The following is a 12650-nucleotide window of genomic DNA, read 5'->3' as shown; positions in this document are numbered from 1 at the left end:
AGAAACCAACCCAAAAAGTTTGGTTGATTAGTCTGTGGCATTCTTTTAAACTGTTGCTTATGGCGGTCTCTGTGAGCTTCTCAGTGACATTCAGCCATCCAGGTATCCCGCCTGCAGTAGACGGAATGTGGCAATGGAACGCTGGCTGCGCGTGTCATAATAGGCTCTGAGCCTTTATATACCTGCGCACAGCAGCAGCCACCTTCAGTCTGCTGCTGGACAGCCAGCAGCAGCAGCAGGAGAGGTAATTAATCAGCAACCCTCCTGCTAAGGGTAGACAGCTGCTCGTTCCACCCCCCCCCGCCTTAATTGGTTCTCCTCCCTTCCAACGGTGTTGAGGCGGGTGGGAACAGCCGGGGGTTGAGGGTACTGTGCTAAAAGAGGTGGAGTTATGCAGATCTAAAACGCGTGGATTGCAGCAGCAGCAAGCCGAAAAGTGCAGGCATGTGAGGGATCTAGAGGTTGACAGCATGTCTTCTTAACGGGAGTCCAGGTGGCCATCTCCACAAATGGACTTTTCAGAATCCTTGGGTGGCACCGTAGTCGGAAACCAATTCTGGTTATCGCTTCTCGGCCTTTTGGCTAAGATCAAGTGTAGTATTTGTTCTTATCAGTTTAATATCTGATACGTCCCCTATCTGGGGACCATATATTAAATGGATTTTTAGAACAGGGAGATGGAAAAAGAGCTTGCTCTGTCCACTCCACGCATTGACCTGGTATTGCAGTATCTCCAGGACCGGTGCACCCCTTCTTTAATGCAGTTTCTAAAATCAGAAAGAATTGAATTCAATGCTTTTTGTTCATTTTGCTTGTTTGTCGGATTTTGGGATGGACTCTTTGGCTTTGCTTTTCTTCTCCTCATTGGATTTTTCATGTTAACAGTTGCAGAAGCCAGATGACAAGCTCATTTTGGTTCAACTTCAGCAACTGTGCATTGCATTGCCATGTAATGTAATGTAATGCAATGCTATCTATCTAGCTCTCCCTCTATACTTCCTTTTGGATAAACAGACATATTAGGCAAGCATTTTGGAGCTTTCACCTAAATAACTACAGGTGGTGAGATAAGCTGCACAATATAATTGACCTTTCAGTATATTGTTGCACACACACCATCTATTTAGCAAATGCCCTTGTTATCAACAGCAGCCTTTTAAACTCACCTGAGCTAACAGGTATGTGAGCTGGTTACTCTGCTGCGCTTAAAATTTCTTTTTTGGTTTGCTACAATGCCTTTTCTGAAACGTTGTCTCCCTCTGCCGGAACACTGACTTCTTTCATTTAATGCCTGCAGACTATAAAAGAGAAACCAACCCAAAAAGTTTGGTTGATTAGTCTGTGGCATTCTTTTAAACTGTTGCTTATGGCGGTCTCTGTGAGCTTCTCAGTGACATTCAGCCATCCAGGTATCCCGCCTGCAGTAGACGGAATGTGGCAATGGAACGCTGGCTGCGCGTGTCATAATAGGCTCTGAGCCTTTATATACCTGCGCACAGCAGCAGCCACCTTCAGTCTGCTGCTGGACAGCCAGCAGCAGCAGCAGCAGGAGAGGTAATTAATCAGCAACCCTCCTGCTAAGGGTAGACAGCTGCTCGTTCCACCCCCCCCCCGCCTTAATTGGTTCTCCTCCCTTCCAACGGTGTTGAGGCGGGTGGGAACAGCCGGGGGTTGAGGGTACTGTGCTAAAAGAGGTGGAGTTATGCAGATCTAAAACGCGTGGATTGCAGCAGCAGCAAGCCGAAAAGTGCAGGCATGTGAGGGATCTAGAGGTTGACAGCATGTCTTCTTAACGGGAGTCCAGGTGGCCATCTCCACAAATGGACTTTTCAGAATCCTTGGGTGGCACCGTAGTCGGAAACAAATTCTGGTTATCGCTTCTCGGCCTTTTGGCTAAGATCAAGTGTAGTATCTGTTCTTATCAGTTTAATATCTGATACGTCCCCTATCTGGGGACCATATATTAAATGGATTTTTAGAACAGGGAGATGGAAAAAGAGCTTGCTCTGTCCACTCCACGCATTGACCTGGTATTGCAGTATCTCCAGGACCGGTGCACCCCTTCTTTAATGCAGTTTCTAAAATCAGAAAGAATTGAATTCAATGCTTTTTGTTCATTTTGCTTGTTTGTCGGATTTTGGGATGGACTCTTTGGCTTTGCTTTTCTTCTCCTCATTGGATTTTTCATGTTAAAAGTTGCAGAAGCCAGATGACAAGCTCATTTTGGTTCAACTTCAGCAACTGTGCATTGCATTGCCATGTAATGTAATGTAATGCAATGCTATCTATCTAGCTCTCCCTCTATACTTCCTTTTGGATAAACAAACATATTAGGCAAGCATTTTGGAGCTTTCACCTAAATAACTACAGGTGGTGAGATAAGCTGCACAATATAATTGACCTTTCAGTATATTGTTGCACACACACCATCTATTTAGCAAATGCCCTTGTTATCAACAGCAGCCTTTTAAACTCACCTGAGCTAACAGGTATGTGAGCTGGTTACTCTGCTGCGCTTAAAATTTCTTTTTTGGTTTGCTACAATGCCTTTTCTGAAACGTTGTCTCCCTCTGCTGGAACACTGACTTCTTTCATTTAATGCCTGCAGACTATAAAAGAGAAACCAACCCAAAAAGTTTGGTTGATTAGTCTGTGGCATTCTTTTAAACTGTTGCTTATGGCGGTCTCTGTGAGCTTCTCAGTGACATTCAGCCATCCAGGTATCCCGCCTGCAGTAGACGGAATGTGGCAATGGAACGCTGGCTGCGCGTGTCATAATAGGCTCTGAGCCTTTATATACCTGCGCACAGCAGCAGCCACCTTCAGTCTGCTGCTGGACAGCCAGCAGCAGCAGCAGCAGGAGAGGTAATTAATCAGCAACCCTCCTGCTAAGGGTAGACAGCTGCTCGTTCCACCCCCCCCCCGCCTTAATTGGTTCTCCTCCCTTCCAACGGTGTTGAGGCGGGTGGGAACAGCCGGGGGTTGAGGGTACTGTGCTAAAAGAGGTGGAGTTATGCAGATCTAAAACGCGTGGATTGCAGCAGCAGCAAGCCGAAAAGTGCAGGCATGTGAGGGATCTAGAGGTTGACAGCATGTCTTCTTAACGGGAGTCCAGGTGGCCATCTCCACAAATGGACTTTTCAGAATCCTTGGGTGGCACCGTAGTCGGAAACCAATTCTGGTTATCGCTTCTCGGCCTTTTGGCTGAGATCAAGTGTAGTATCTGTTCTTATCAGTTTAATATCTGATACGTCCCCTATCTGGGGACCATATATTAAATGGATTTTTAGAACAGGGAGATGGAAAAAGAGCTTGCTCTGTCCACTCCACGCATTGACCTGGTATTGCAGTATCTCCAGGACCGGTGCACCCCTTCTTTAATGCAGTTTCTAAAATCAGAAAGAATTGAATTCAATGCTTTTTGTTCATTTTGCTTGTTTGTCGGATTTTGGGATGGACTCTTTGGCTTTGCTTTTCTTCTCCTCATTGGATTTTTCATGTTAAAAGTTGCAGAAGCCAGATGACAAGCTCATTTTGGTTCAACTTCAGCAACTGTGCATTGCATTGCCATGTAATGTAATGTAATGCAATGCTATCTATCTAGCTCTCCCTCTATACTTCCTTTTGGATAAACAGACATATTAGGCAAGCATTTTGGAGCTTTCACCTAAATAACTACAGGTGGTGAGATAAGCTGCACAATATAATTGACCTTTCAGTATATTGTTGCACACACACCATCTATTTAGCAAATGCCCTTGTTATCAACAGCAGCCTTTTAAACTCACCTGAGCTAACAGGTATGTGAGCTGGTTACTCTGCTGCGCTTAAAATTTCTTTTTTGGTTTGCTACAATGCCTTTTCTGAAACGTTGTCTCCCTCTGCTGGAACACTGACTTCTTTCATTTAATGCCTGCAGACTATAAAAGAGAAACCAACCCAAAAAGTTTGGTTGATTAGTCTGTGGCATTCTTTTAAACTGTTGCTTATGGCGGTCTCTGTGAGCTTCTCAGTGACATTCACCCATCCAGGTATCCCGCCTGCAGTAGACGGAATGTGGCAATGGAACGCTGGCTGCGCGTGTCATAATAGGCTCTGAGCCTTTATATACCTGCGCACAGCACCAGCCACCTTCAGTCTGCTGCTGGACAGCCAGCAGCAGCAGCAGCAGGAGAGGTAATTAATCAGCAACCCTCCTGCTAAGGGTAGACAGCTGCTCGTTCCACCCCCCCCCCCCCGCCTTAATTGGTTCTCCTCCCTTCCAACGGTGTTGAGGCGGGTGGGAACAGCCGGGGGTTGAGGGTACTGTGCTAAAAGAGGTGGAGTTATGCAGATCTAAAACGCGTGGATTGCAGCAGCAGCAAGCCGAAAAGTGCAGGCATGTGAGGGATCTAGAGGTTGACAGCATGTCTTCTTAACGGGAGTCCAGGTGGCCATCTCCACAAATGGACTTTTCAGAATCCTTGGGTGGCACCGTAGTCGGAAACCAATTCTGGTTATCGCTTCTCGGCCTTTTGGCTAAGATCAAGTGTAGTATCTGTTCTTATCAGTTTAATATCTGATACGTCCCCTATCTGGGGACCATATATTAAATGGATTTTTAGAACAGGGAGATGGAAAAAGAGCTTGCTCTGTCCACTCCACGCATTGACCTGGTATTGCAGTATCTCCAGGACCGGTGCACCCCTTCTTTAATGCAGTTTCTAAAATCAGAAAGAATTGAATTCAATGCTTTTTGTTCATTTTGCTTGTTTGTCGGATTTTGGGATGGACTCTTTGGCTTTGCTTTTCTTCTCCTCATTGGATTTTTCATGTTAAAAGTTGCAGAAGCCAGATGACAAGCTCATTTTGGTTCAACTTCAGCAACTGTGCATTGCATTGCCATGTAATGTAATGTAATGCAATGCTATCTATCTAGCTCTCCCTCTATACTTCCTTTTGGATAAACAGACATATTAGGCAAGCATTTTGGAGCTTTCACCTAAATAACTACAGGTGGTGAGATAAGCTGCACAATATAATTGACCTTTCAGTATATTGTTGCACACACACCATCTATTTAGCAAATGCCCTTGTTATCAACAGCAGCCTTTTAAACTCACCTGAGCTAACAGGTATGTGAGCTGGTTACTCTGCTGCGCTTAAAATTTCTTTTTTGGTTTGCTACAATGCCTTTTCTGAAACGTTGTCTCCCTCTGCTGGAACACTGACTTCTTTCATTTAATGCCTGCAGACTATAAAAGAGAAACCAACCCAAAAAGTTTGGTTGATTAGTCTGTGGCATTCTTTTAAACTGTTGCTTATGGCGGTCTCTGTGAGCTTCTCAGTGACATTCAGCCATCCAGGTATCCCGCCTGCAGTAGACGGAATGTGGCAATGGAACGCTGGCTGCGCGTGTCATAATAGGCTCTGAGCCTTTATATACCTGCGCACAGCAGCAGCCACCTTCAGTCTGCTGCTGGACAGCCAGCAGCAGCAGCAGCAGGAGAGGTAATTAATCAGCAACCCTCCTGCTAAGGGTAGACAGCTGCTCGTTCCACCCCCCCCCCGCCTTAATTGGTTCTCCTCCCTTCCAACGGTGTTGAGGCGGGTGGGAACAGCCGGGGGTTGAGGGTACTGTGCTAAAAGAGGTGGAGTTATGCAGATCTAAAACGCGTGGATTGCAGCAGCAGCAAGCCGAAAAGTGCAGGCATGTGAGGGATCTAGAGGTTGACAGCATGTCTTCTTAACGGGAGTCCAGGTGGCCATCTCCACAAATGGACTTTTCAGAATCCTTGGGTGGCACCGTAGTCGGAAACCAATTCTGGTTATCGCTTCTCGGCCTTTTGGCTCAGATCAAGTGTAGTATCTGTTCTTTTAAGAACACAAGAGCTACGATCTACACTTGACGAGAGCGATCGAACTCGGAAGGAGAAGAGCTTCGGAGCCCAGCTGACATCGGAGAAGGAAGGCGGATATCGGTGGGAGGAAGAAGCTCTAAAGAATCCAGAAGAAGACGAAGACTCGGAGAAGAATCGGGCTGTCCTGTGGAATCTTCGAGGAAGAAAATCATCGAGACAAAGACCTTTTGGGGAATTTGTCCAGAACACGACGGGAGAAGAATCTGCATAGCTCCACCCATTCCGGGAAGAGTTCCAGATCCAGCTCCAAGAAGTAACTGCAGGAGGAAAGCCATGGCAAGCGCTGCGAGGAAGACCGAAAAGAAGAGCCTGGAGCAGGGGACAGCCAGGAGGGCCCAGCCAGGAGCCTATTCTGACCCCAAGGACTCTGCCTCCACGACTGGCCAGCAGAAGGGACCCCAGAAGCGCCGCCACGAAGCTCCAGCCCTGGAGCCATGGATGCGGCAGACGGTGGCCCTGAAGCTGAAGGAAGTGGATGGGAGGGTGCCGGATATGTCCTCGGACGTGTTCTGCCAGAAGATGCTGCTGGATCGAGGCTTCTCCAGGTCGGACACCCTCAGCATCCAGACCTTCTTGACGGGGATCTTCTTCGTCACCTTCGCCACTGTGAACACCTGTAGGAGGTTCTGGGAAATGGTAAGCGCAAAAGGACCGGATAATTCTTTCTCTGCCTTTACAGGTAGCTGCCCTATCCAGAGGGACGAAAGGAGGATCACGGTCTCCATGCGCAACCCGCACACCCCAGGCCAAGACATCTGTACCTTCCTGAGACGCTTCTGTTTGGTTGTGAAGGAACCCTCTCACATCCTGAATGGACTCGGCTTCTGGACAGGTAAGTGGTCGGTGACCGTTAGACTTCACAGGGACCTGGCGTACTCAGACGGACTTCGGCACCTGCCCCCGACATTCTCCCTGGGCAACTCCTACGGCCTCATCTATTACCCGGACATGCCGCGGAACTGCAGGAGATGCGGCAAGAACGGCCACGAGATGAAGGACTGCAAGGAGGATGCCTGCAGGATTTGTCGAGTGACAGGACACAGCTCGAAGGACTGCCCGAAGAAGACGTCCTGCAACCTGTGTGGGCTGGCGGCTCATCTGTACAAGGATTGCCCCAAGCGTGAGAGATCCTGGGCATCGGTGGTTGCGACGACCCCAGCTCCGGAGGACAAGGCCCCGACGACCAGGCCTGTGAAGGTCAAGGACGCGACGACCAAGGCCCCAGCGGCCAAGGCTGAGACGACCAAGGCCAAAGCGGTCAAGGAGTCGGTGGCCAAAGCCCCAGCGACGGTCCCAGCAGCTCCGAAGCAGAAGAAAAAGTCAAAGGAGGGTAAGAGTTCTGTCACCCCTCTCTCGATCCCTCCCCCTGCCACCCCCGTCCAATCCCCCCCCACCCCGGCCACCCCTGCTGAGGATTCCACTTCCTCTTCCTCCTTCCCCTACTCCTCAGCAGGTGTCCTTTCCCCTGCCCCGGCAGCCACTCTCCCTCCCCAGACCATGGTAGCGGTGGAATTAACCTTTCCTCCACCCGCCGCTATCTATTCCGAGGAGGATTTTCCCCTTCTTGTCTCCCCAGTTCCAACCCGGGGAAAGAGGAAGGTGGAGGACAGCCCTGCTACTGAATCCTCCAAAAAGAAGATTCTGGATTTCGTAGGCGAAAAGGAGGATACCCTCCCTGAGCCAGAAGAGATGCAGCACATGGTTGAGACCCTGGTGGCCGAGCCAGAAGAGGAGGAACTGGTGGTCGCCGAGATCGAGGCCGCGCTGCTTGACCAGATGGAGGAAGAGGGCCTGCTGGTGATCCCGTCACCAGCAGTCAACACCGACGAGGGACCACCCGACCGGAGTGGTAACTAAGGTGTATTGCCTGCGCTAACTTTTTCTTTTTTCCCTACATGATGGCTAATATTAACTTATTTTCCATTAATGTCAGGAGCATCAAGGACAAGTTCAGACGTCAGACTATTTATGCCTTCCTTACTTCCCAGTTGTGTGATGTTTATATGTTGCAGGAATGTTCCCTTCCCTCCTCTAGGTCCTTCAAACATCTGGCCAGGGAGTGGTCCCACGGTCCATCCTACTGGTCTGGTGGGGGTGACTGCAAGTCTGCGGGGGTCGCAATTCTGATCAGGGGGGGCGCATTCACGCTTGAGTCCGTCCAGGAGCTCATCTGCGGCAGGGCTCTTGTTGTAGATGGCAACTGGGCAGGAGAACCTGTCAGGTTCATCAACGTGTATGCGTCCCCACTGAAGAATGAGCGTTTGGAGCTTTTCCAGACCCTGCGGCTTCAGCTTGCCACCACCAGGACCTTAGTGATGGCCGGGGATTTCAACTGCCCCATCGAGGAGGATGGTCGTAGTTCTGGCACATCTGCCAAGTTGGACATCACGTCCAAGCTGCTCATCGAGATGGTAACCGAGGCCTCTCTTCAGGACGTGGTGGGCTCCATGGGGAGAGGCTCCACAAACTATTCGTGGAGCCGACCCGATGGCTCACTCCGCTCCAGGATTGACTTTGTGTTCACCTCTCGGGCAGTCAGGCAGAGTAGGCACTCGATGGTCCCCTGCTTCTTCTCCGACCACAGAGCCATTCACTTACAAGGTGTCCTCGGCGACGGTTTTCCGTCCAGCCCCGGCTCCTGGAAGCTGAATTGTGCTCTGCTGGCTCAGGATGAAGTCGTGGAGGAGCTGAGAGCAGCCTACGCAATGTGGCAGTCCTACAAGGGTAGCTTCCAAACAGTCTCTGATTGGTGGGAATATGTTAAACTTGAGTTTCGCTGTTTCTTTCAGGCCAAGGGTCGACAACAGGCGTGTGAGAAGAGGAGGGACTTCAGAGGGCTGCAGCGCGAGCTGCGGTCGCTGCAGGACCTTCTTCACTGCGGCTGGGACGTGAGGGAGGAGCTGGAGGAGACCAAGAAGAGCCTGAAAAGGCACTTTGAGGAGGAGTCCAAGCGAATCGTCTTCCGTTCCAAAGTGGAGAATCTGGAGAAGGGTGAGAAATGTAACTCATTCTTTTTCAGGAAACTTCATGCCGGTCACACGCCCCTGAACGAGCTGCGAGACGAGAGCGGAAACATGCAACGTGGGAAGGAGGATGTGATGAGGGTAGTCAGCGACTTCTACAGCGAACTCTACTTCCACAAGACTACCGACCCCGACGCTGCTGATAAGTTCCTGTCAGGTATCACTAACCATCTTGATCCTGCAGGCACGGCAGCCTTGGACAAACCTCTGATGGTGGGCGAATTGCTCTCTGCCGCTAAATCCTTTAGGACCGGCAGGACCCCGGGCAGTGATGGTCTTCCAGCGGAGCTCTATGTAGCGCTGGGAGACCTCATCTGTCCGGACCTGTTGGATCTGTACGAGGAGATGGTGGTGGAGGGTAGAATGCCTCCATCTTTGAGGGAAGGAATGGTCACGATCCTGTACAAGCGGAAGGGAGAGAGGTGCGACCTGAGAAATTGGCGTCCCATCACTCTGCTCAACGTGGACTACAAGATCCTGGCCAAGACGATGGCGACACGACTTAAGACGGTCATCGGACGGATCATCCACCCGGACCAGACCTGCGGCATCCCTGGACGTCGCATCGCAGACAGCCTCGCTCTCGTGCGGGACACGGTCGAGTACATCAAGGTCCGCCGCGCACACGCGGCCCTGGTCTCCTTGGATCAGGAGAAGGCCTTCGACCGGGTTTCCCACGAGTTCATGGGCCGAGCTCTGCACCGGTTAGGTTTGGGTAACATGTTTTGTTCGTATGTCCGTCTGATGTATTTTGATATCCACAGCTCGGTGTTGGTGAACGGCTGGAAGACTGACCCCTTCCCTGTCCTCTCTGGGGTCAGACAAGGCTGCCCTCTATCACCTCTTCTTTTTGTTTGTGTTATAGAACTCTTCGCAGAGGCTATCCGGCAGAATGGAGAGATCAGAGGGATCACCGCACCGGGTCCGGGACGACACGAGGTCAAGTGCTCGCTCTACATGGACGACGTCACCGTCTTCTGCGCTGATCGTGGTTCAGTCGACGCCCTCGTCCAGACGTGTGAGAGGTTCGGCCGGGCTTCAGGGGCCAAAGTCAACTGCAGGAAGTCGGAAGCCATGCTCTTCGGGGATTGGCAGCCGGCCTCCTCCGCCCCCTTCCCCTTCAACATTCAACCGGATTTCCTCAAGGTGCTGGGAGTCTGGTTCGGGAAGGAAGGAGCGGCCCTCAAGTCCTGGCAAGAACGCTTGGCCAAAGTGAAGCAACGGATCGGACTCTGGAGCCTCAGACACCTCACTTGTGAGGGTAAGGCACTCGTCCTGCGTAATGAGGTCCTGCCCATCTTGCAGTACACGGCGCAGGCCTGGCCCCCACACGTCACTGTGTGCAGGGCCATTACCAGGACAGTGTTTCACTTTGTCTGGGGATCCAAGATGGACAGAGTCAGGCGGGCCGTCATGTACAAGGAGCCTCGCAAGGGTGGGAAGGGCGTTCCAGATATCCCCACCCTCCTGCGATCCTCTTTTGCGTGTGATTGTGTCCGCCGGACTTTGCAAGTCAAAAATGGCTCCGCGGGCAGGTCCATGTCTCGCTTCTTCCTGCTTCCTTTTTGGAGGCGACTCGGCTGGGACAAGTGGGACAGCTCCTTCCCCTACAACTGGACGACGCCATGGTTCTACGGAGACGTCGTTCGATTTGTGGGGGAACATCAACTGGAGGGACTCAAGCCCGACTTGTGGAAGCCCAAAACTATCCACAAGCTCATCAGAGCCAAGGATGACGTGGAGAACATCACAGGACTTCACCAGGACACGCTGGAGACTGTGTGGACAAATGTGTCGTCTGACAGGCTGACCAACGGGCACAAGGACTTGTCGTGGATGGCGATTCAGGGCGGACTGCCCGTCCGGTCATTCATGCATGCCCGGAACCTGTGCAAGACCAGGTACTGCCCAAGGTGCCCCTTCGTGGAGGAAACATCTTTGCACACTTTTTGGGACTGCGGATTTGCACAGCGCCTGTTGACTGCCCTTGAGGACGACCTGAGGAACTCTGTCCCCAGGGCGAGCCTATCGCACCATTCTGTGCTTTACGGACTCTTCCCTGGGGTTCATACCGTTGGAGCCATCCAGGAGGCTTATGAACTGCTTCAAGGATGCCGTTTGGGTCGCCAGGAACCGGCTCATCTTGAGGAGGGAGAGGATGTCCATCCAGGACTGCCGCAGGCTGATCCACAGCCTGCTCAGAGACTATTCCATCGTGGATGGTCCGGAGGACGAGGATGAGGACTAAACCCCTCCTCCCCCTCTCCCCTTATGTGTCTTGTCTTTCAATAAACCTTCGGGCCTGTGATTTTCCCCTCCCCATCCCCTTTTTCCCAATCCCCATCCCTTATCACGATTCGTCGTACTGTATTGATTGACATGCTTTTTCTTTCAGATTGAGTGTTTTGTGTAGCATAGGGGTGTGTTGTGTCTAGTTAGTGCGTCGTATCCTCATGCTATGTAAATATGATGTAGAATTCTGTGTGTACTGGGCTGCGGCACTGTACACTGTCTGTTAACTTATTTTTTGTGCTAATAAAAGATATCTGTTCTTATCAGTTTAATATCTGATACGTCCCCTATCTGGGGACCATATATTAAATGGATTTTTAGAACAGGGAGATGGAAAAAGAGCTTGCTCTGTCCACTCCACGCATTGACCTGGTATTGCAGTATCTCCAGGACCGGTGCACCCCTTCTTTAATGCAGTTTCTAAAATCAGAAAGAATTGAATTCAATGCTTTTTGTTCATTTTGCTTGTTTGTCGGATTTTGGGATGGACTCTTTGGCTTTGCTTTTCTTCTCCTCATTGGATTTTTCATGTTAAAAGTTGCAGAAGCCAGATGACAAGCTCATTTTGGTTCAACTTCAGCAACTGTGCATTGCATTGCCATGTAATGTAATGTAATGCAATGCTATCTATCTAGCTCTCCCTCTATACTTCCTTTTGGATAAACAGACATATTAGGCAAGCATTTTGGAGCTTTCACCTAAATAACTACAGGTGGTGAGATAAGCTGCACAATATAATTGACCTTTCAGTATATTGTTGCACACACACCATCTATTTAGCAAATGCCCTTGTTATCAACAGCAGCCTTTTAAACTCACCTGAGCTAACAGGTATGTGAGCTGGTTACTCTGCTGCGCTTAAAATTTCTTTTTTGGTTTGCTACAATGCCTTTTCTGAAACGTTGTCTCCCTCTGCTGGAACACTGACTTCTTTCATTTAATGCCTGCAGACTATAAAAGAGAAACCAACCCAAAAAGTTTGGTTGATTAGTCTGTGGCATTCTTTTAAACTGTTGCTTATGGCGGTCTCTGTGAGCTTCTCAGTGACATTCAGCCATCCAGGTATCCCGCCTGCAGTAGACGGAATGTGGCAATGGAACGCTGGCTGCGCGTGTCATAATAGGCTCTGAGCCTTTATATACCTGCGCACAGCAGCAGCCACCTTCAGTCTGCTGCTGGACAGCCAGCAGCAGCAGCAGCAGGAGAGGTAATTAATCAGCAACCCTCCTGCTAAGGGTAGACAGCTGCTCGTTCCACCCACCCCCCCCCGCCTTAATTGGTTCTCCTCCCTTCCAACGGTGTTGAGGCGGGTGGGAACAGCCGGGGGTTGAGGGTACTGTGCTAAAAGAGGTGGAGTTATGCAGATCTAAAACGCGTGGATTGCAGCAGCAGCAAGCCGAAAAGTGCAGGCATGTGAGGGATCTAGAGGTTGTCA

The 12650-nt window shown here is 50.3% G+C and overlaps 5 non-coding genes and 1 pseudogene across 5 annotated transcripts; all 6 read left to right on the top strand.

Annotated features, from left to right (window-relative positions):
- Positions 1 to 562: 562 nt before the first annotated feature.
- Positions 563 to 753, top strand: LOC141218210 (U2 spliceosomal RNA). The gene has a single exon (XR_012286966.1). It is a non-coding gene; the product is annotated as a U2 spliceosomal RNA (small nuclear RNA).
- Positions 754 to 1873: 1120 nt separating this feature from the next.
- On the top strand, positions 1874 to 2064 carry LOC141218565 (U2 spliceosomal RNA). The gene has a single exon (XR_012287261.1). It is a non-coding gene; the product is annotated as a U2 spliceosomal RNA (small nuclear RNA).
- Positions 2065 to 3184: 1120 nt separating this feature from the next.
- Positions 3185 to 3375, top strand: LOC141218147 (U2 spliceosomal RNA). Its single transcript, XR_012286907.1, has one exon. It is a non-coding gene; the product is annotated as a U2 spliceosomal RNA (small nuclear RNA).
- A 1123-nt stretch (positions 3376 to 4498) lies between these two features.
- LOC141218564 (U2 spliceosomal RNA) lies at positions 4499 to 4689 on the top strand. Its single transcript, XR_012287260.1, has one exon. It is a non-coding gene; the product is annotated as a U2 spliceosomal RNA (small nuclear RNA).
- A 1120-nt stretch (positions 4690 to 5809) lies between these two features.
- LOC141218406 (U2 spliceosomal RNA) lies at positions 5810 to 5887 on the top strand (annotated as a pseudogene).
- Positions 5888 to 11438: 5551 nt separating this feature from the next.
- Positions 11439 to 11621, top strand: LOC141218344 (U2 spliceosomal RNA). The gene has a single exon (XR_012287096.1). It is a non-coding gene; the product is annotated as a U2 spliceosomal RNA (small nuclear RNA).
- The last annotated feature ends 1029 nt before the right edge of the window (positions 11622 to 12650 follow it).

The sequence above is a fragment of the Phyllobates terribilis genome, unplaced genomic scaffold (assembly GCF_046119375.1).
Source record: "Phyllobates terribilis strain yellow unplaced genomic scaffold, ASM4611937v1 Scaffold_249__1_contigs__length_2872098, whole genome shotgun sequence".
Taxonomy (NCBI): domain Eukaryota; kingdom Metazoa; phylum Chordata; class Amphibia; order Anura; family Dendrobatidae; genus Phyllobates; species Phyllobates terribilis.
The sequence above is the reverse complement of the archived record's forward strand: the minus strand, read 5'-3'. Positions and strand labels throughout refer to the sequence as shown.